The sequence below is a fragment of the Uloborus diversus genome, chromosome 3 (assembly GCF_026930045.1).
Source record: "Uloborus diversus isolate 005 chromosome 3, Udiv.v.3.1, whole genome shotgun sequence".
In the NCBI taxonomy this organism is placed as follows: domain Eukaryota; kingdom Metazoa; phylum Arthropoda; class Arachnida; order Araneae; family Uloboridae; genus Uloborus; species Uloborus diversus.
Genome location: NC_072733.1, coordinates 179876393 through 179901918, shown reverse-complemented (window position 1 = coordinate 179901918; position 25526 = coordinate 179876393).

The window sequence follows — 25526 nt, the reverse complement described above, 5'->3', positions numbered from 1 at the left end:
CTAATATTATAAAGAGAGAGGGAGGATTTTTGTGTGTTTATATGTTCGAGGTAATCTCCGGATTCACTGCACCTATTTGAATAATTCCTTCACTATATGAAAGGTGCTTTCTTACTGAGTGACATAGGCTATAATTCGAAATAATCGGATAAATAGTTCTTTTTTATTCTAATTTAGGCCCAAATTTCACATAAATTCCCGAATATGGGAGTGAAAAATTGCTTGCACATATTAATATAATACAGGGTGTTCCGTTTTAACCTGAAATACATTTATTTCCACAATCGTTAGTCCTAGATGCATACTTCCAATTGCAAAAATGTTCAAAATCAGATGCAGAGTTAAGATGTTGAAAGTTTGAAGTTAAAATTAAAATGAGTCAAAAAATACAAAATTTAACTCTATGTGAATTTTTCCAATTTTTTAAGTTTTTTTTTGTTTATTTTGACCTTTGACCTTCCATAAAATTTTTAGTTCAAGTGGAATCGATGGGAATTTTTCATATATCATTCACAATGATGCATTTAAAGTTTGTACCAATTTTCAGCACTGTATGAATGTTTTCAATTTTTTTTAAAAAAAATTTCAATTTTGACCTTGCATAAACTTTTTAGCTCCACTCGGAGCGATGAGGACTTTTGACATTTCATTTATAATGATGTTCTTAAGGTCTGTACCAATTTTCAGCTTTATGGGAATTTTTCCGAACTCGAATGTCTATTTTGACCGGGCTATGACCTTAAAAGAGGGAGCTAGTATTCAGAGACCTGGGCGATACATCGATACATCGCAAAACACCGGTGTCAAGCAATCATCGCCACGCCGATGTTTATATTTACTGTTCTTCCGATACACCGCGATTCCCGGTGAAACGCGATGTATCACGATACATCGTGATGCGCCGCGATGTTTCCAATGGCATCAGAACGTCTGAGCGAACCACGATGCTTGCGAAAGACCGCGTTCGTTGAAACACCGCGATGCGTCGGAAGGAAGAACGGCCTCATAATGATTCGGCGAGATTGCGCTCGCTCGGGGCCATCGCGATTCTCGTCGGCTCGCTGATACACCGCGATGCGTCACGATGCGTCGGAAGAATTGCCTTCGCCGATATATCGCGGATGACTCGGCGAGACTACTCGCTGATACACCGCGATGCGTCACGATGCGTCGGAAGAACTGCCTTTGAGGACTGAAGTCGAAGCATCGCTTCTCGCAACCAATGGCGAAGCATCGTGATATTATGTCGATGGCAGGGCCGTAGACAGGGTGGGGACCGTCGGGCTAAATACCCCCCGAAATTCTAGGACACAAACTTTTTAGTCCTTCCCTTTTTTTAGTTTTTCCTTCTCCACTCAAAAGAAAAAAGAAACGAAACAACCAAGACTCTGAATCCTCTAATCAAAACGTTTCCCCTTCACCTTGACCTTGCTACTTCTTTCTTTCAGTCACACCCCTTCTCTGACTCCCCCCCCCCCCCCCGCACAAAAAATGCGCAGTGGACTGGGGTCATTGTTTGAAATGGGGAATGTCTTCCAAAATATGAAATTAAAATGAATCTTCTGTGTTTTTATGTGGCTCATGCTTTTGCAGGCCTTGCGCCTTACCCCACCCCCTCCCCCTTCGTGGACACCCTTGATTTAATGAAAAGAAAATACATCGAAATATCGCGATGTTTACTGGCGATGTATCGCGATGTTAAAATCTGCAACATCGCCCAGCACTATACAGAGAGTGACGCAGGACTCCCTTTTAAGTGGGAAATAGAATATCTCCAATTTTAGGGGGCCCTGGGTTTCTCCTTCAGAGGAAATTTTGTAAAATGGATTAAAATTCTGCAGTTTGAAGCCTTATAAAGGTTAATTGGATAAACATAGAAATTGATAACTAGATTATACAGTTGTACAGTATTGGTCAAACTTTGTAAGAAACAGCCATTTCAAGTTTGAAAGAAAAAATAAACTATAGACTTCTCATTACAACAACCTTTTTTTAATTATAAGTAGTGCAGAAAACCAAAAGGAATGGAGGTAGTGTATCATTTTTTTTCCTGGCTAATCAGATTAACAATATGGTGTAGAAGTAATTGGAGCCCACTTTGCTTAAGATTTTCAAAGACTTATCCAATTATTTTCAAGGATTCTAGAATAAATAAAATTATTTAACACATTTCATTTGTACCTTCCAATCTCTGATTTTTAGTACTTGATTGTAAATTTTTATAATCCTGTTCTAACTTTGTGAGAAATAGCTATTTTAACTTTAAAAGAAAAAAGAAACCATAGATTTCTCATGATAACAACTTTTCTTCAATTGCAAGTGGGGCAGAAAACGAAGAGAAATAGAAGTAGTGTGTATTTTTTCTTGTGCTAAACATATAGACAATATGCAGAAGTAAGATAAAAGCAATCAATACAAAAAAATTTCCAAAATACTACATTCAGGATTGAATAAATAGCAAGATATGAAACATGTGAGGCACAAAAATTTATTTCAAATAATATGTTACAAACGTGAGAACCATGATTTTTACATTTTTAATACAAGATGTGGCAAGGAGCTGAATTTGACTTTTTTTGGCGTTCCTCCCCCTCTACCATTTGTTAGAAATTTTAAAATTTAAGGTTTGTAGCCACACATTTCCAAATATTCAAGGTTTTCCAGCACTCAAAAATTAAATTAGTTTTTTCAAGCAATTTAATTTTTTTAAGGAACAAATTATGAATTTTTTTTTTGGGGGGGGGGGGGAGTTAGGGACCCACTTCAAAGCAGGAGCCCTAAGCAATAGCTTGTTTATCTTATAGGCAAATTCAGCCCTGTTTGTAATTCACTCTTGCCTGCAGATTTTTGCTTGATTTTTTGTAATATTTACGAAAATTCATAAGTTTTCACGGTTAAAGGATTTTTACAATTTTACCAATCTTTGTTAGGTTTTTATAGACTTTTATAAAATTTCAGTGATTTTTTCCAAAACTTTTGATGACTCAATTATTTAGATTTCAATAAAGACAAGGACTGACTCACTTAGACTTAGATGATTCTGACTTACCTTACTTTTTAAACAGTATTTATAAAGTAAGTAAAATTTTACTCTCTCTCTAAGTAAAAAGATTCATTTAATCAGAACACTCAGATAACTGAAATTTATTCAGTTTGCAATAGTATTTATTTTCTCTCTCTCTCTCTTTAAAAAAAAAGAGAGAGAAAGAGAAGGGGAAAAAACTATGCTTTTTAGAATTTCTCAAAAGGCCAATTAATCTACTAAGAACATAAATATTATACACAAATATATTTTAAATGCGGACACAAATCATAACGAGTAGATCGTTCTGTTAGCATGAATAGGGGATGGGGAGTTTTTCCCCATTTACTTTAGGTTCTAATTTGTTAAAATAATCGTCAATTATTATAAGTGTTGCAGCTTAATGTTTTGCTCGTTTAGCCTAATTTTTAATTAATAAACTTTCCCAAATGGTTTTCAGTCCAAAATATTGAATTTATACACATTTTCAGCACCCCAGTGACAACTGTACTATTTGTATTTAATGTTTGTTTTTTTTTTTTTTTTTTTTTCTTCCTTTTCTTTTCTCCCATTACAAAAGAACATTCGCTTTTCTCTTCATTTTCATTGAACTATTCAAAAAAGAAAAAAATATTTTTTTTAAAATTTTTGGAAGATGTGTTCTTACTACATAAAGTCCTCCCAAAACTGGGAGGGCATTGCCCCCCCCCCCCCCCCATAAATCCGCCCATGCAAATTTATGATATTGCCTTGAAAAAAAAATTTTTTTGTGTTGAAAAGTGCTTGATTTTTTTTTCTCTCTGAAGGGTATGAACCCTGAGCAAGGAACGACCTAAGCTTATACGTTCAGATAAAAGTTTTGGAAGCAATTAAAAGTAAGAAAAAAGAACAGAAGGATAATTGCAAAAGAATTTGGGATTTCTGAACAACTCCGGATTTGAGAATAAACACCAAAACGCTGATAAAACTGTGGGAAAGCTCTTTAAGAAAAAATAAAACGAAGAAAATGTAGATTTTTTATGTATTCTCATATGTTAGTACAAGTAATTTTTTTTTATTTTTTACACAAAAACATTAGATGTCTTAATTTTGATGAAATTCATGTCTATATTTAAGTAACAAAGAATCATTTATGATTTACCATAGTAATAATGAATATAATACCAGCAAAATACTTTAAAATATATTTCTTGTATTCCACGTATAATCGAATACCCCGCTTAATCGAATAAGACGGGTCAGAACCGTTGATATTTGTTTAAGCAGGGCTGACTATATTATGAGAAATGCTAGTTGAATCCATAGTCAACGAGGATGAGCTCAGTTCAGATTCAAGGATCCATACTCATAATTGTATCAATCATTTCAAAAAGAGCTCATCTCAAGAGGCATTTGCTATCATTTTCTTTATGAAATGTGTTTTTAACATTTTAGCTTTCATTTAAATGCAAAAACAGCTCACATTTAGATTTCTTATTGGTTTAAAAGACAGGCACCCAAATCAAGTGATCTTTGTAAAACCTATTAATTAAAAAACATGTTTCAGAAAAAAAAAAAAAAAGCTTACAATTTTTAAAGAGCTGTTTCCAAATGACTGATTCAGTTTATCTATTCAGTGTGTACACTGGTTTACAATTGCAAAGGACTGATTCCAATGAGCTATGTAGTGCTAAAAAAAGTAAGTGTAATTCGATGCCAAGTAAAATATACTAAAGCCAGAACTCTAGAACATTGCAATGATGATAATTTATTTTGCTCTGAAATCCAGAAGGCGTTGAAAAGTGTTCAAAGAACGAAACGGTCATTTTAGGCTGAATACGTAAAAGTGAATAAACGTAATTACCGCCCCCCAGGCGTTCCGGCATAAGATGTCAATATGGGACATGGCTGCCATGGAGAACGATACAAGCTTCCACACGTCATGGGATGCTTTATATAGCATTATCCAGCTGCTGTTGGGGTAATTTATCCCCTTCTTCTGTCAGTCACGGATAAGGTTGTTCTTGCTTATTGGAGGGCGTTGTCCACCAGCAAGAGTGCTCTCCAAAGGACCCCAAACATTTTCAATATGATTCAGATCTAGAGAATGTGCTGGCCATCCAATTGGTTGAATATTTTGAGTGAGCTTGACAGCCCTGGGCGGCTTCTCTCCAATTGTAATGCTAAAGACATCATTACAAACAAGCAAAACACTGACTTGTAGACCATGGGATGTACAAAACAAGCTGACAGGCGTATAGTCTTACTGCATTCAAACGTCAGGCCACAGTTTTTCGGGATATTTGCTTGCTAGTAGCAGCTTGAAACTGCTTTGCTACCTCAGTAGCTGTGTTGCGCTGGTTCCTTTTGGTTGCTAGCACTAAGTACCAATCTTCTGCTGACTTCGTATTGCATACACAACCTCCCTTGTGACATTTGCTACACATTCCGTTTGTTATAAATGATTTCTAAACTCTCGAAACAACCCTGTGGCTGGCATCGAACTTCCTGGCAACATCTAAATTTTTCTTCCCTTCTTCGATGTTGCCAACCACAGGGCCACCCATAAAATTATCTAAGGGATATCAGGAAGACATACTGAAAAATGCAAGTTCGTCAATTGATTCTTTCCCATCAAACTTTGCTTTTGAGCAGCAATAGTCATCTCGCACCCAATCCTTTATATTGCTTGTTAGTGTTATCACATGACCAGCAACGTCGTAAATCTAAAATTTGCATACTCATAAGATATCTTACTGTGTCCAGAACTTATACTAATTTCCATATTTCCTTGTCTTCCATTTTGTGGTTGCTAATGGTGCTATTGCCATTTGTCCTTAGCAATTGTCCATCCGTGTATTAGTTAGTGAAATAGCTGCCTTTCTTTCAAAATTAATAATTTATGTAGAAATAACACACTTGAGAGAAATGGTGCAGTATAACAAATTTGTACAAAATGAGATTTTAGTAGCCATAACAAATGAAAAGCAATAATAACAAAATCAGTTTTAAATATCTTGAAGAAAAGATTTTTTGGATTTCCTCCATTTTGCTCTCTGACCACTCCCATCCCTGCAATGTATGAAATTTTAAAATTTTATTCACTGATAATGGGACATCCTAGTCAATTGCCCCCTCTCCCTGCCTTTTGGAAACAATATTATGCATTTGTGTATGTGTGTATATAATATGTATCAAGTACTGTATCGTCGTCCCCCCCCCCCTGGAAAACTTTAAAATGGTTGTACCTAAAGTTATCTAATAGTTTCCGATGAATCCTTAAAATTGTTTGAGAGTCCTTAATTTTCAGTTTTAAAAATGAGTATGAACCCTGATTATATGCTCCAATGTAAACAGCTTTGATCTGAAGTGTTCATTATATCTGGAGGAATATAAAGGTACAAAAACATTCCCAGTTGTATTATTATCTGGTAGTATGAAAATATGGAACTTTCTATTATGTCCACTTTTTACCGGGTACATTCATACTCAAATTTTGAAAGTAATTACACAACAGTTTTCTAGATGTACTCTTGCTATTACACAAATATTGCTGAGTGAGTTTGGCAATTAATCGCTCAACTCTTGTAAAGCTTAAATAAAGTTTGTAGGACATATGCAGCCACACCAACAAGTTGCTCTGTTGCCAAGTGTAGCATTGATGCACCACCAAGATGCTTGCATACGAAAGGCAGAAACCAACACACCAAAAAGAAACTTGGCATTCATTAAGGAAACATGCATGCAATAGTAAATATAACATTGGTGCATTTCAGGTAGGCATTATATACAAAAAGAAATATGTAGTTTTCTGGGTAATTAATGCATTTTTATGTAGAAAACTGTTTTTCTTTAAGATTTGGACTATTTCAAATTCTGTGAGTAATTCAGGTTTCCTATCTGAAACAGTTGTTTCTATGATCCCATATACTTAAAAGAAAATCTTTTTAATCTGCAAAATTTTATTTAATAGACTTTATACTTTATCTGATTTTCATAGCATTGCACACTTATGAATAAAGTAATTTTTGTAAATTTCATTCTAGGAATAATTCTGATCGATATACCATAATTAGATTAAAAAAGTGGATTCCTGTATATGGTATTAACTGAATTGATGTGACATAATTGTTTAACCTTTCATTGAAAAAACTATATACAGTTGGCTCTCTGTTTAACAACTTTCAAGGGACCACAAAAAGTCGTCCTTAAGTAGAAAGCGTCTTTAAATAGAATGCATTAAACACTGTAGTGGACCATCTGGTGCCGTGAAAAGCCGTCGTTAAATAGAGAAAGTCGTTAAATAGAGCGTCGTTAAACAGAGAGCCAACTGTAATGCTACTTATTTGTCTACTTCAGTGGTGCCGAACCTACCGACCTCAAAGCTGATCCGCAGAGCCTGTTGTTTTGTTCATTACGATTCCAGAACAACCAATGATCTTCATTCGGTAGTAAAAATGATTACTGCAAATTTCTAGCCAAATGGTCAGATATTGTTTCTAAAAGACACATAGAAATGAGTCCCTGGAATGTCCACTTTATTTCGTTTTTATACTTTATTCTTTCTGTAAGAAAAATATACATTTTATTGTTATGATTTTAATTTTAGAGAACTTTAATGATATTCTATTTTTACATAGTATTTATTTTTCAAAAAAGAAATAATTTATTTAATTTTTAAACCATTCTTTAGAGTTATATAATGTACTATACTTTTTACAAATTATTTTTATACAACTTTTTTGTAACTAGAAGCTCAAGAAATGAATGTATCCTGGAGATTTTTTTTTTCTTTTTTTTTTTAAAGCACTATGATTGCAACTGTTTGAATTTAGTTTCAGACATTAAAAAATATGCTTAATGTTGCAATAGAGCTTTACATAATTCTTCAAAGGTTTGAATGAAAATATTGTAAATGAAATGCAGCATTTACAAATTATGCAAATTCCAAAAATTTTTGTCATTGAAAAGTAGTCTTGTAGATTGTGTGTAAATTATTTTTGTAGTCACTTTATTTCTGTTATATTTATCTTTTATGGTAGATTAATCAACAAAATTCGACCAAGTATGTTAATATAATTTATAATAATATTAGTTCGAAATGACGTGGATAAAGCATTTCCACCCGATGTATTTTTGGTGAAATCTATTTTATGCTAAGAAAATGTATTATGACGTTGAATGGAATAAATAGTTGATAAGTGTAGTTGACAAATGAAATGTGGTATAAGAGATATCTTAAAAATATAATCACTGTTAAAAAATTATGTATATATTGTTCGGATCTATGCAACTTCTATATAATGGATTGTTTTTTTACCATTAAATTTTCAACACTTCATCGTGAGTATACCAAAACACCAGTGGTACTTATGTTTTATAAACTTATTGTATTTTATTTTACAGTTAGAAATTGATTCATGCTTTCAACTTCTATGAAAATTAATTTCATATCTTGAATCTAGTGTCAAATAACTTTTCATGAAATTTATCAGTATACTTGTGGTAAATCATGAATAATGTATAATATTGTACAGAACATTTTATGTATCAAGCATTGTTTTGTGGTAACTGTTAAATAAAGTTTAAATTAAATGTTTTTCATAAACGTCTTTGAAGTTCCTAACTTAATATTTCAAGGCAACATTATGAGATCATGAAGCGGCAGCGGCAGGTATTTGTTATTCTTAGTAGTTCATTAAAAAAGCTTACATACAACCAGGGGCTGCAGAGAGTCGGCAGGCCCCTAGTCAGTTTTTTCCACCCCCTCCCCCTTCCAAAAAAAAAACGATTGAAAAAAAATCAAAATTGCTTAAAACAATTTACTCTATTTTAAATGTAGCAACAGTAAATACCAAAAGAGTAACTTTTTTAAACACTCATAAATTTAACTCAGAAATACTACTTGCTACATAATTCAAAAAGAACAGAAACATGACACGGAAATTTACACATCAAAATCAAATTTTCATACATTGAAACTATGCATATTCACAACATTGAACTTATTTCAAAGCAACCTTCCTTGCTTTTTGATTTGCAAAATTTTATAACTTCATAGAAATTCAAGTTTCTTGAAAGATGCTAAAACTAGAGTTGGGGCAAACCTAACCTGGCAGCATTGTGAAGACTATGCAGATCTTAAATTCTGCATTATGACTCTGCTAAATTAAGTTTGCCCCAACTGTAGTTGCTCGTTGCATTGTACTTTAGGATTTAGTTTTGTCTATCCATCTCAAATTAAGAGTATTCGAAGAACACAGATAATATTTTATCAATAATTAATCTTTGTTCAACATGTAAGATAAAAAAACTAAGCTAACTTAGTAACCAAAATAAAATGTCTTTTTACAGTACTATTTCTAACGTCTGAAAACAATCCTTTGAAGAATCTTCGATTTTTGCTTTCTTTTATTAATGATCAAAATGACGGCAAAAAATACATCAAGATGACCAGTGGAGTAACTAGCCGATGGTTTCGAGGGGGAGGGGGTTACACAGGGCCGCCAAGAGGCAAGGTGGGCACTTAATCACCTTTGTTATTGTCCCTACCCCCTCTAAAAAAAGAAAGAAAAATAATCAAAGCTGCTTTCTAGAAAACAGTTAATTTTAAGTGCCACAACAGTAAATATCAAAAGAGAAAATTTTAGTAACAATCACAATTTTAGTTCAGAAATACTACTTGCTAATTAATTCAAAAAGAAAAAAAATGTCCCGTTAAGTTCAACTTGGCTTTTAAAAAAAATGTTTTTGTACGATGCAACGTCTAACGTCTAAAAACAATCCTTTGAAGAATATTCGATCGTTTTCTTTTTTTAATAATCAAAGTTATGAAAAGTTCATTTTTAAAACTATTGCAGTTTATTTTAGAGTGATAAACATAGGGGGACTAAATCAGGGGAGTACTCTCCACCACATAGAAGGTGAGCAAAAATACATTGAGAGGGGGGTCCTAGAGTGTAAACATGTTACTGACATCAGTAATGCAATTCTCAATTCAGCAACCTCTCTTTCTTATGGTAGTTCTTTTTTGGGGGGAGGTTGAATTTACATGCATGCATATACAGTCAAACCTCATTGTGACACTCCGGATGTGATGTGACATTTTCATGTCCCAAACTTATGCCATTTAATCTTAACAATAAGTGGCTCTGGATTTTGTGACAGTGTTTCGCGGTGAAACTGCGGTTAAGACGACACTTTAAGCTGCCCAGACAAGATCAGAGTTTTCTTTGCAATTGATGAATTGAATCATTTCAGTAAACTGAAAACATCCGGAAAAGTTTATTGTAGGAATTTCTGACTCTGACAAGAGATAAGAGACTTGTGTTATTATAGACCACACATGCCACCTCAAAAATGGCAAGGGGATGAGTAGATAATTTCTGAAAGCAACAGATTTTAGACTTTGACAAGACTATTGAAAGTTGGGATTTAGCCATCAAAATCTAATAAAATTAAGTGAAGAGTCCTTAATTTGGTTTCTTTCTTGTTGATAATTACAGGAAACACTTTTTCATTCACTTAATAATCAACTTCGTGAAATGTAGGAGCGTTAAAAATGCTATTCAAAAAATAAGCAAACCCTTATTGGAAAGTATTTTAGACTGAAAAAAATATATATACTGTGAAGCACCACTTTTCATTTCTGTGTATGAAAAAAAGTGTACAAATGAAAAACCATATAGCACGACAATTTATTATTTTGTTTTAAACTCTGCAGGGACCAAATTTTAAAAACTTATAATTGATTAAAACATATAAAAGAGAAATTATATAAACGGTGCGTCACTGTAGTAACATTAAGTGAAATACTTTTTTCTTTTAATTTTAGTTTTGCCACCCAATAATTGAAAACTACATTGGTTAAATTGAACTAAATACAACAAAATATTTATTCATTTATTAAATATATTTTAATTAAGAATTTTTGAGCTATTATGGTTATGGCGTCGCTCTGGTTGGGATGACTTTGTTGACAGTCCCAAAGATGTAATAACAAGGTTTGACTCTATATTAGGGTGGAGTGAAAAAAAATCAAAAACTGATAAATGTTAAGTAATAGTGCGGGAAAGTTGCATTTTGTAGAGATATTTAGTCATACAAAAGGATTTCGACAAAAATAATATCTTGAGGGCTCGCCCGTACCTTGAAGTTGACCCTTATTGCATAAAACTGGGAAAAGTAACAATTTCATCAAAAATAAAAAATTGATGTAGTATCACTTAAGAGTAGGCGTTTTGTGTAGATTACACACTGCATAATATCATTTTAATGATAAACTATACTTTAAAGTTCCATACATGCTTTGAATTTGACGAATATAGAGTCAAAATTGAATAACATCGTGATGCTCCATATATTGAGAAAAAAGTATTAGAAGTTATTATTTGCAAAAATTCGCTTCCATATGAATTAATTCTTACATAGATACGGAAAAAATAAGTAATTCAAGCATTTCTTATCCAGTTAAAAAAAGATAATTCTCCACTTTTTGAACATGTAAATGTAGCTTGAAACAGACAACATAATCCACACCCCAGAACAAAAGAAGTTGCTAAATAAATGTTAATATTTTTGAGCCTTCAAACTGTAATCACATTAATTACTATAAAATATAGTTTGGCGTGCTAGTTGAACTATTTGACTCCTGCCAATTTTCGGTTTAATGTCATATTGTTGCTTATTTCTAGATTCTAATTTGACTCAAATAAAGCCATCTCTCTTGGTTATGAAACAAACTATAGCTAGCTCTTCTTTATCTAATTTTACCTACCGTCTCACTGCTTTAGTATCACATGTGAGGTTTTGAAAACCATAAAGTTCAGTAGGTACGCCATCAAGCACCATTTCTTTCAAAGTTTTATCTGAAATTCCTATTTTGGAAAGGTGGAGCTAAGTTTTCCCACTTCTGCTTATCGATGAGCTCATGGTAGTCTCTCAGCTTCAAAATTGAAATCGGGAATTGTAAATTTTCAATGTCCAGTCGAATTCTTCAAATTTGTCTTTGTAATCCTACGCAAACCAAGTTCTCTGATGAGGATTATCTGCATTCTCCAGTGTTATATGTTTTAGATTATCAAAGTAGCCAGTGTACAGAACTACAATATTGTTGATGATCGAAACGTCATCTGAGAACATGGTTTCCGTCGGAGTATAATGGCAAAGTTAAAGAATTCGATTGGACAACAAAAATTTATAATTTCGGATTTCGATTTCGATGCAGAGAGACTACCTTGATGTCATTGATAGGTGGGAGTGGGAAAACTCGAATCCTCCTCCTAAAATAGGAATTTCAGATAAAACTAAGAAAGAAATGGTACTTGATGGCATACCTACTAAATTGTATGATTTACAAAACCTCATGTTATACTAAAACAATGAGATGATGCGTAAAATTAGACAAAGAAGCGTCAACCATAGTTTAATGTCAAACCAAGAGAGATGGATTTCTTAAAGTCAGATTAGAATCCAGAAATATTACCCCACAATGCATCACTGAGGACAAACATTGGTAGGAGTCAAGATAAAAGCCAGCCATATAAGTTCAAGACTAAGAAAAAGGCGACGTGAAATCTGGACGTCAGAAAAAGCATATGTAAATAAAGTAAAACATTTGAATATAGCATTCCAAAAGGTAAGCAAGCAGTAAAATTATAGTCGGATAATGTAAATTACTCAAGCCGAAGATAATTAAATAGTACACATAACTCACTTAATCACCCACCGTGGGGATGGAATTGAACCTTGATGGTGTGCAATGCACCCGATTCCAAAACTTCCCCCTAAATTTCGGGGAAACACACTAATTTTGTTAGTATTGCACCCCTAAGAGGCGTGGACGTATCCGACTTCCGACAGGTAAAAAACCGGCACATGAGACAAATTAAGTTTCCGAATATCTTTCTTTCTTTTGTACCAAATTCCATAACATTCCCCCTAAATGAAGAAGGAAAACTCATAAATTGCAGGTTTTGCGCCCCCAGGGAACGCATAGTTTCCTAACAACAAAGTAACTCGAAAAGATATTGATGACTTTATAAAATATAGTGCAAGAAAATAATATTTGCAATTATTATCTTACGTTTCACGCGAAACAGAATTTATGCAACACTCATCGATGTTTTCCCTTATCAAATTCCAAATACATCAGCTGAAGTAAGTCCCTAAGTTCATAAGTTGCAGATATTGCACCCCCAAGGTGGACGAGGATGCGCCCCACTCCACACAGGTTGAGAACTGGAGGATGAGAGAAATAAATTTTCCGAATATGTTTCTTTCTTTTTTACCCAATTCAAAAACTTTCCCTCTAAATTTTAGAAAGAAGACTCATAAGTTGCGGATATTGCACCCCCGAGGGGGACGTGGACGCGCCCCACTCTACAGAGGTTGAGAGTTGCTGAATGAGACAAATATATTTTCAAAATATCTACCTTTCTTTAATGCTCAATTCAAAAGCCTTTCTCTCTAAATATTAGGGAAAAAACTCATATGTTGCGAATATTGCCCCCCCCCCCCTCCCTCCCATCCCATCCCAGGCGGATGCACCCCACTCCACACATTTTGAGAACTGGTGAATGAGAGAAATAATTTTTCCAAATATGTTTCTTTTTTTTAAACCCAAATTCAAAAACTTTCCCTCTAAATTTTAGAGAGATGACTCACAAGTTAAGGATATTGCGCCGCATAGGGGACATGGACGCGCCCAACTCCACACACGTTGAGAACTGCTGAATAAGACAAGTACATTTTCTAAATATATAACCTTTCTTTTTTACCCAATTCAAAAACTTTCCCCTGAATTTTAGAGAGAAGACTTATGTTGCGGATATTGCGCCCCCCCCCCCCCCATTACCAGGCGAACGCGGGTGTGCAGGGCCCGATTAAGATGTCGAGGGGCCCTTTGCGAAACCCTTTTTCAGCACCCCTGTATTCAAAAAATTACTGTTTTATTAATTAGGTAAAGCAATTGATGCGACCCTCTTCACACAGGTTGAGAACTGGCTGAATGAGAGAAATAAATTTTCAAAATATATTTCCTTTTTTTTTTAAACCAAATTCAAAAACTTTCTCTCTAAATTTTAGAGAAAAAACTATGTTACGGATACTGCGCCCCCTAGGGGGACGTGGACGCGCCCCACTCCATACACGTTGAGACTGCTGAATACAACAAGTACGTTTTCTAAATATCTTTCTTTTTTTACCCAATTCAAAAGTTTTCCCTCTAAATTTTAGAGAGAAAATCTTATATTGCGGATATTGTGCCTCCTAGGCGGACGCAGACGTGCCCCACTGCACCCAGGTTGAGAACTGGGGAATGAGACAAATAAATTTTCCAAATATCTTTCTTTCATTTGTACCGAATTCCAAAACTTCCCTAAAACTTAGAAGGAAAGCTCATAATTGGCGCATGTTGCGCCCCTTAGGTGGACGCGCAGGGGGGGGGGAGACTTATTACAGAGTTTAGGCTGTGTTGTGAAAAATGGTTGTCATCTAGATAATTTTTTAGAATTATTCCTGAGTGTTTAAGATAAATTAAGGACGAAGTCGAAAAACTAGCATATCAGCTGAACGAAGAGGCAGAGCGGACAGAAAGACCAATCAGGAGATTAAGTAAGGTGATGTACAGTAGCACTGCGCAGATATGCAGGCAAACGTAATGGGGGAGTGTCTGAGTAGTATAAAGCTTGTTGTCGGTGTAAGATCAGTATTTCTGGCAAAGAGATTGCACGCCGTAGCAGTTAAAATCACACCGAGTTGCTGCCTCAGCGAGAAATGGCGAATAATCAATCTGTTACACGAAATCTGGATGCTTTTACCCGAGGTCGAATCATTGGGAAGTTGGAGGAAGGCCGCAGTGTGACAAGTGTGGCTGCAGAGTTTGGAATTGCTCACAGCATCGTTTCACGACTTTGGAGACAATTTCAAACTACAGGAACAGCTATCCGGGGGTTCAGTAGTGGTCGTCCAGGAGGAACCACACCCGCAAATGACCGGTATATTGTCTTACAGGCCAGAAGAAACAGGCGGCAGACAGCGGAAGAAATCGCTAGACACACGACACAGGCAACTGGACGACCGATATCCCGTTTTACCGTGGCCAGAAGACTGCACGGTGGTGGTCTGTTTGCCCGACGCCCTATACCACTTTCCGACGCGGGTGGTCACAAAAAAGGACACCAATTTTAAAAATTTCTTTAAATAAAAGTTTTTTCTTTAAAATTCCAAAAATCGCTGCATTAGTTGCTTTTATTTCTCTTTATGCACACAGATGGCAGCACTATTAAATATGACTCTTTTTGTTGGCTTAATTTTTTGTTTAAAATACCTCGATTTTCAAGCTCAAATACAATTTTTTTTTCAAGATTTTAAAATTTACGCCATAAACTAAATTAGTCAACCATTCTCCCTCAGGAATCCTGAGCTAATCAATCATAATTTTGCAAAAGATTCGAGTTCATTTTTGAATGCATAAACAAAGTTTCTTTCCAGGTGTCCCCAAATGTGGACACCGCCCTTCTAGAGCTTTGATCTCACTGTTGTGGGTGAAAGATGTAATTTGATACATTTCAGAGAAGGGGGACCCAAAAGAATAGTTTTCAACGGGCTTTAGTTTATTTATTTTGGGTTCTTGACCCAGAACAGGTGAATTTGAAGGCCCATGACTGCACACATTTGAGATCTGCTTTTCCTACCAGACAATTGTATACTTTTTTATTCTTAGCTTTGATATTATTTTTTCTGTAAATGGTATTATACAGTAGTATTTTTTCATTTAATATTTTATAGCACAAAAAGAATGCACATAAAGCAAGAACCAGGATTCATACTCTATTTGAATGAAAAAATTCCATAACTTTTCCAAGACTTTTTCATGACCTTGTTATACGAAGAGAACAGTACTATTTGCCAATTCTCTGCAATGGGTATTAGCAAAACTATTATCTGAATGCCACTACCTTATCAAAGCATTTACTTGTGACTGAAAAAACATCAGCGCAGAGTACAGAAATTCATAACTATTCTTTGTTATCTTTTTAATTTAAGCAAGGTAAAAATATAGTGAATGCAATATAGATGTTTAAATTAATAAATATTTAATAAACAGAGCACAATAGCAATTTATGAGGCAGAATATTAATGAGTGGGACAAAGGTTGAATGAGTCATTACAAAGTTTTCAAAAATAAATTTACTTCATAAAAATATTGCCCTTTGGTGTCAACAGTGTATCTAATACTCTATGTAACTTGACAGTATTTTTGTTCATTGAAGTAAAGCCTCGTTTTTTAGTAAATTCATTTTTTAAGTATTAGAATTCCCTATTTCTTTGCTCTATCGCCTGACTAAATGTTTATTTTCTAAAGCCTTCAACAAATTAAGCTCGGATGCAATTGAATTATACGTTTTGATAGGGTGTGGAAAAATCTATAATGTGCAAATCTAGTTCTGAAAAACATAAAATATAAGTGCTGAAAATAATTGTGACTTCTAAATAAGTGATGTCCTAGCAGTAAAACCACATTACAAAAAAAAAAAAAAAAAGAGCGGACGGCGGTTACAGAAGTGGATGCAATAGGATTCCAAAACTCAGATTTGTTTTTGGGATGGTTCAGTATTTCAGTGTAAATAGCTTTCACATGCAATACTGTTAAATCACTGAAGATTTCCAATGTTATTTTAGCTTCTGTTACTTTCTTACTGCCCAAGACATTTTTCCATGATTTGAAATAAATTTCCATGACTTTTAATGAAAATATTAATTTTCCATGACTTTTCCAGGTCTGAAATTTGTTTATTCTTTTTCCATGACTTTCCAGGATTTCCATGAGCCGTACGAACCCTGAAGAACAATGTGCCAAAAATATTTTTAACATTTTAAGTTGCTTATTTAGATAATTTTATATAATCTATATAAACTTTCTTGAATTTTACTTCATCTTTATCTTGGAATTTTTATAGTAAAAATATTGGACTTTGTGTTCTAAATATTCTTAATGGCATAAATTATTGAAATAATTAGTAAAAATGCTTAAGAGCTTAAAATATTTGAAATCACTCCAATCATCATACGAGGTAAACATAACCTATTCAGAAAACAATTTCGGCTCTAGGAGGGCGGTGGTCACAAACGGGGACACCACCCCCAGCTAGAGGGGGTGAATTTAAGACAAATTTGACAGTGAAATCTATGTCCAGATAACCAATTTATCCCATCCATTGTGTTTTTTTATTATATTTCTAAAATTTTAATGAACCGCGTCTGTAAGGGATACAGTGTGTACCTCTCACGCCTGCCCATCGGAGAAGGCGTTCTCTGTGGTGCCGGGAACACCGGAATTGGAGAGACAACGAATGGGGATGAGTACTCTTTACGGTTGAGAGCAGATTCAGTCTGAGTAGCGATTCTCATCGCATACTCATCTGGAGAGAGCGGGGAAGCCGCAATCATCCCTCGAACATCATTGAAAGGGACAGGTATGGAGGTCGCGGTGTTCTCGTTTGAGGAGGCATCATGCTTGGTAGTCGTACAGACCTTCACATCTTCGACGCAGGTTCAGTCAGCGGGACCCGTTATTGTAACGAGATTCTTCTTCCATATGTGCGTCTTTTTAGAGGCGCTATGGGTCCGCAGTTCCTTTTCATGGACGACAATGCACCATGTCATCGCACAGTAGCTGCCGAACAGCTCTTAGAGAGTGAGGATATTGAACGTATGGATTGGCCGGCACGACCTCCGGATCTCAATCCCATCGAGCATGTATGGGATTTTCTAGGCAGCTCGTACCTTACAACCAGTAACGATTCGGGAGCTTCGATTGGCGCTGCAAGACGAATGGGCAGCAATGCCTCAACAACTCATTGACACCCTCATTCATGGGTGCAAGTTTGGTGATGTGTTCAAGACGGAAAATATTTTCATTCCCCCCCCCCCCCCCAAGCAAGTGTGCTTAAAGAAAAATTTATGTGTATAAATGTTAAAGATTTTAAATATGCCAGTTTTGGAATCTGATTTGAATTTTAAGGTTTGACTTTTCTAACATAAACTTAGTTTAAATTGTAATATTTAAGCATTTTGATATTGTAATTCCAAAACCTAAAAACTGCCAATAATGGGGGGGTCTGTGGGTCCTCCCCAGAAATTTTTTTAAATTGACGTCCAAAAAACGCAATGGTATTTTGGTAAATACATGAAATACACCGCCAGCTCAGTCAGTTCCAGTCGAGGACTGCAGTTTCGTGCTTATTAGCACTCATAAGCCCGGCATAGGAAAATGACTGAGCTGGAAATGGAAAACCTCTTGAGGAAGCCAAGAGTGCCAAACAAACTGGTAGCTAATATAGAATTAGCGCAGACCAGACAAGTGACCGAAACAATGGTTCGGTTCAACTCGAATATTAAAGGCAAGGCATGTATATTCAGTAAATTACCGCCCAATAGCCAGGGCTAAAGCAGAACCCTAGTAGCACAAAAAACCGAACGACGTAGAAAAACTTTCAAAAACAATATAGAACTATATTTTCCCCGACGTCGAACTACTTAAAAACTTGCCACTTCCGTTACGTTCACGAATATCGGCCATGAACATTCAGGAATAACGGTCCTGAATATTCAGAAATAACGGTTCTAAAACCGATCGACGTAGAAAAATTTTCAAAAACTACATAGAACTATATTTTAACCGACGTCGAACTACGTAAAAACTTGCCACTTCCGTTACGTTCACGAATATCGGCCCTGAACATACAGGAATAACGGTCCTGAATATTCAGAAATAACAGTTCTAAAAACCGATCGACGTAGTAAAAGTTTCAAAAACTACATAGAACTATATTTTCACCGACGTCGAACTACGTAAAAACTTGCCACTTCCGTTACGTTCACGAATATCGGCCCTGAACATTCAGTAGTAACGGTTCTATATCGTCGCCCTAATTGATGACGATATGAGGATTGCTATGAGGCGACAATGTGTCATTTTTTCCTTTTTTTTTAGATACAATAATTTATAAATAAAGAGTTTTTACACTTCTTTCAAAACATATTCATCATAATTGCGGTTGATGTTATTAAGTAAGAAGGTTTTGTACTATTGCTCGGCACAAGCATGCAATTTCATACATCAGATGCATTTGTGTTCAAGATACATGAAGCTCAAGCATTTTCCCGATTTCATTCATGTGAAACAGTGCTTTCTATTTACGTACTTAAAGTACAATGAAATATTAAGAAAAAGCCCTTTAAAAAAAGAAAATAAACTTTTTAACCCAATATTGAAAGAAAATTGGCCTTTTTCTAAAATTCTTAAATGAAAAAAAAATTAAGTAAATAATTAAAATTTAATAAATAATAATAAATAAAATAGGATTAAATAAGACGGTTAAAATCTTTCACGTTTTGTAAATATGATGGCTTTTTGCAGCACAAATTTCAGAAATAATTTCTGCCCAACATATTTTTTTGTCAGAAAATAAAAAAATAGTAAAAATAAAGCTTTCTTACGGTAAAAAAAGTAAACCTCAAATTCCAATAAATACAAAATAATCATTAAATATATTTTACTAATTATACATAAATCACCATAATATACCTATAAATGACCTCTTCAATAAAACAATAACCACATCAGTAAAAACAGTAGAAATAACAGAAAAATAAGAGCATACTTAAGTTTTTCTAAGCATGAGCCTACAACCTTAAAACTGAAATTGTACTTTTTCAGCAATGCCTTTTAGTAGCAATTTTTAAAAGCATTAACAAAGGAATGCAGGTTAAGGCTCTTAGATTTTCTTTCATGCAAGGCATGAAATTACTTAGTAGTTTCTCAGCTTTTGGGGATCAAGTTGTTATTCAAGAGTCGGACTACTCGTAGCAAAATACAATATCTTGCCTAAATAAAGAGTAGAAGCAAAACTATTTCTTAAAATATTTATTAAAAACAAATTAAACAGAACTGGTTTACATAGTATATACAGGAAACACTGCATCAGCTGTAAATATATGAAGTCAATTAAACACACTCAGGTAAAGACCAGAGCAACAAAATCTAATCATCCATTCACCATAGAGCATTGGGATTGTTCGCAGCACTCAATCCTTTCCACACATGAACACTTCAGAATACTTAACCAAATCTTGTTTTCACATATTGAAATAGCATAGGGAGCACAAGCTGAAAAACATATAAGAATTAAAAACATTAAACATTTTTTTACTGTACAAAATAATAAACCATCAATTTTTGACGGTATACCGAGTAAGAACAATCTGTTTTTAGATAGTCACAGGGGAGAATTGAATTAGTCATGTTGACTGTACCAGTAATGTAATGTTAAAATTGCAAAAAAATGCACTTTACTTTGAAATAGTATGAATGGCTCAGCCAAGGGGTTTTGGAGTCAAACCTCCCGAATAGAACTCGCAATTTCAACACATATTGCAGGGTTTAGTTTTTACCACGACATGGGGAAAACTAGGTTTTTTGCAGGTAGAAACTGTGGTGAAAAACCTAGAAAATATTGTCAGCCTGCTTAATCAGGCAACGGTTGAATGAATACCCTGTTTATATGAATAAAACCTCTAAACCTCTTGGTACCGAATATTTCTCCACAGAAGCAATGTTAAAGATCCCCACTTAATCAAATAATTTCCCCCAATAATCAAATAATATTGATCAGCTTTTGTTAATATTTTTGTTGAGAAAAATTTTGAATCGACTAGATATAAGCTAAGAACAGCTATTGATGTAAAAATGTAAAATAATATTTTTCGCTATCAACAGGAGAGGAAGCATTCATTTTCCATCAAAACAACTCTTCTGATCCATCTAATTTCTTTTGTCGTTGCTATTACAAAAAAAAAAAAAAAGCGCAGCTGAAAAATTTAATAACAAAAAGAAATATACACATTTCAGACAGTAATAAATTGATAAATACAGTACGCTCTTAATGTCACGAAATCAAAGGAACAGTAAATATATATAGGTAGTTTTCGACATAACAAGGTCATAAACCATAATAAAATAATATTATTCTAAAAATCAGTCACGATCACTAAAAATAAGTGGAAATATGTATTGAAAAAAAAGTCTTAAAAGAATAACAATTGAAATTTTTTAAATGAGTCAAAATTAGAGAAAAAAAGAATGCTCTAGTGAAGTAGCAAAACGTAATAATTATCACGACTAAACTTGGCAAAGATTTCGATTACCAAATTGCAGAATGGTTTCAAATGAGATTCGAACGCCCCAATACAAAAGAAGTTGCACAAAAGATTGCACCATTCCTTGTGTCTCTAAAGGGGGTTCCCGTTCATCTCCCCTTTTTATGGAGGTGAAAATCGAGTCAAAAGGTTCAACTGAATGGTGTGGAAAAGTTTTAAGTACGTTTTTTAGGCTTCTTAGCAGGCTTGGCAAGGTTTTGGACAACAGTAAAAACCCTGGTTTTTACCATCCTGTCCAAAACTATATTTATAGAAAAATTGTAGTTTGTGACAAAACATCAGAAACAAAATAAAATGTATCAAAGTAATGTTATATATTGAACATTAATTCAATGTGAACATTCAACTTATTTATGCAGCTGATTTTAATCTAGTTACATAGAAATTGAATTCTTGATCAAAATTTTAATTTGTATGCATTCATTTATTTTTTTTTGATAAAGTAATCAAATTTCCCTAGTTGATACATGTGCAAAAGAAAGTGGGGTTGGCAAGGTTTATAATGCCCTGTTCAAAACCCTAGTGTCCAAAATTATTTTCTGAGAAACTATATTTTGCGAGAAAATATGACAGAAAAAAATGTGTCAAAATTGTTTTTTTTTTTTCGACTATTTAATATATTTATTCAACGTGAACATTTAAGTATAAATATATATGTATTTATACAGCTGATTTTAATCTAATTACGTAGAAATTCAATTCTTCATTAAAAATTTCAATTTGTATGCATGTTTTTTTCCTAGCCATAAACCAAATTTTTTGACATTTATGCATGTGTACAAAAGAAAATGTTCAAAATATTAGTGCAATAATTGATTTAAATGCAAAAAAATTTTTGTAGTTACAGGATGTATTATACATCAAAAGTATGAACTAAAAAAAGAATATTCACAAGTTTTGAAATGTAAATGTTTAATCATTAATTTATTAATCTTTAATCCATGATTTAAAAAAAAAACAGAAAAAATTAAGCTTTTTTGGCACCTAAATATGTCACATTTAATAACATTCCTTTGAGTTACAAATGGAACTAAATTTAGTTGTCTTCGTAGCATTGTTAATTTCCTTTTATAATTCTACCAACTGTTACATAAGGAAATTTTTATGTAATAGAGTTATTGACAATTTTTTAAAAGTATTTTTAAAAACAAACATTTGAGAAAAATATTATCAAATACTCATTAATTAACCTCATTAATATCTATATTTATGCATAACAAATATTGCAGTAAATACAAATTGATTAAATTAGACCCAACTTTGGCTTTTGCATACTTTTGGACAGCTTAAAACAATTTCTGACAGTTCTGGACGGTATAAAGCACCGGTTCTGTCCTAAACCAGTTTTGGACAGTCCAAAACTCAACTCTGTTTCTCAGGACTTACATTTTCTGATGCTGCTGTGCTCTAGAATGAAAACAACAGTAGATAGGCTTCACGGAATCATTCCTCCTCCCCCCCCTCCCCCCAAAAAAATAATGAAGGGTGTGATAAATTTTTGGAAACATTTCTTTAGTTGCTTCGAGACAAAAAACTGTGGTTTCCTGGAAAAATTATAAATGGGTTTGAAAAATATTCAACATTACAAGGTTTTGATTAAAAAGTCTTCGACATAATAAAAAATAACCTCAGGTAAATACGCAAAATCGAGGGGGAAAATAATTTTGTCACATCAAGGTCTTTGAGATATCGAAGATCAAGACATCGAGAGTATACTGTATTGACTGGAAAACAAAGCGAACAAGGAGGTAAAAAAGGGAGTTCAGAAAAGTGATCCCAAAGACCTCAAGCAAGGAATCCAATATCACAGAATTTTTCAAAATATGGTGTACTGAAAAAAGATGCCAAAACATAAATTTCATATTTCTCAAGTTGTTACCTTTTAATAATTTTAATACGTACTTATAATATATTTTTCTAATTATGAAACTATTTTGTTGCTTACTTAGCTTATTTCAAAAGCTTTTTACCAAATGACATTATTTCCTATATATAGTTATTGATTAATTATTATTACATTGTCAATTTAGAAAGGTAAGGAAATTTTCCCTACTTAATGGAAAATATTTCTTGGAACCGACAATATTTGATTAAGCAAGAGCCGACAGTACTATTAACGCCATTTCATTTTCTTGAAGGCAGTGACTTATTATTCTTACTAAGCAGAGTTGGCTTTCTGCTGCCAGAAACGGGTTATAACTGTAAAAACAAAAAATGTCTATTTAATAGTTCAAGTAATTACTTAATTATCATATTTGTTTAAGTAAACTAAAAAATGCAACCCTTAAGTAAACTAAAACTTGCCAGCCCTGCCCCTTATATTTATATTTCTACATTACGAAGATTGAAGTAAATATGAACTGATTAGACTCTGTTTGCGTAAACATACTTTAGGACAGTTTAAGACACTTTTGGATGGTAAAAACCACCTGTCCTGTCCTAAACCAGTTTTGGACAGTCCAAAACCCAAACCTAGTTTGGTCCCTTGCAATTGCTACATGTTAAATCTTCTACTTGGTATCATTCAGCTGCTTCAAAGTTCCCTTCATTTAAAGAAAAAAGATTTGCATTTATTTGTTGCGAGGGAGGGGGTCACACTAATAGCCACACCTTTTTCCTCAAAAAATCATGCACTGAAGTTTCCACTAAATTTATTTTATTGAATTACTAGTTACAGTATATGTAAAAACGACATAACGTGCATAAAGTATTAAAAAAAGAGTTTAAATTCTTTCTTTTTTACTCTACTTTTTAATTACTCTTTAACACTTTATTTGTATTTTATACACGTTCTGTCGTTTTCACTCATTAAGTTTTTCGACAGCTCTTTTACAACTAGTTACAGTAATCTTTGCCTTATGGGTCAGTATGGGACATAATGATTTTGATAAAAAAAACCGATTGATAACAATAACATAAATCAACTCTGGTTTTTCTTTTAACTCCAAATTTTGTGGAAAAAAAAGGTCTTATTTTATACATTGTTTCGCTGTTCCAAATCCAATCTGAAATCCCTTTAGCCTGAAGGACTTCGCTAAAAATGACTAGGAAGCAAGAGGTGTTTTAACTTTTTTTTTCTTTTTTTGCTTTCAGTGGAATTGATTGAGCGTAAAAGTGATGAAAGCGCTGCTTCTATCACGGCTATAAAAATCTTTAAAATTTTACATGCCTTGCCGGACATGTTTGTCTAAAAAATACATGCCCGGTTTTCCTTATTGTATATCAATAAAAGCATTTGAATTTGTCGTACAGCATTAATCAGACGAATTATTTTTATATAAATTAATTTTAAAAAATGGTTTCAATAAATAGTACATAATAAGCCGTCGTTAAATTTAACAAAATTTAAATTATATAAAGGGAAGGATCACTTCCACGCAAACCAGAAACAGCAGACTTAAAATTAATTTTGAGCTCCAAGTAAGGATACGGTAATTTTTCAATCAAATACGAAATAATAAAGTTAAGGAAAAAATATGTGATCAAAAATTACATGCCAGGCCAGGCATGTAAGAAGAGAAAGATTTATGCCCCATCGGAATTTTTAAATGCCTTGTGCATGTCGGGCAATATAATTTGAGCCCTGGTTCCTACATAAGAAATATTATGAAATGTCTAACTTTAGGGTATACATTTTGTTTAAACCTGTTTTTGCGAGACAAAATTTTTTGAAGGGCCGCAAAGCAGACCAAATTTGTGTTTTGAGTCAACCACTGAAAAAGCGAATCAGGAAATTATAAATTTATCAATTTATGCCAGATATTATTTTGAAATGAAATTAATTTAAAAGAAACCTAACAAATGTTTCGAAAAGGTACTATCATATCAAATGACTTAAGACAACCTCAAGTGCGCATATCTCTACAAATTGCTGGAATTGTGTCATTGTCTACTCTTTGGTACATTCCTCCTTTCCTTAGACTAAATAGGGAGTAGAGAGGTACCGAGTACTCTGTAACTACTCGGCACTCAGCCAAATTTTGCTCAGATACTCAGCTAATACTGAGTAGTTGTAAAAAAAATTGAATATTGGTTCAAGATAGAGTTGACAATTAATAAAAAAAAGTGCAAACAGATAATATAGTGCAATCATTTACAATTCAAATTAACAACTCAAATTTAAATTTTGAGAATAATGAGGTTTGTTATGCTTCAATGAAGTAAATCTTTATTTTAATGTCACCAAAGTTAATAAAACATATTTATTAAAAATGAGACACAAAAAAGGCAAGTATAGAAAATATGAAAATACTTTTGGTTTAAAAATAAAAGCAAATAAATCATTTTTTTAAGCAAATAAAAC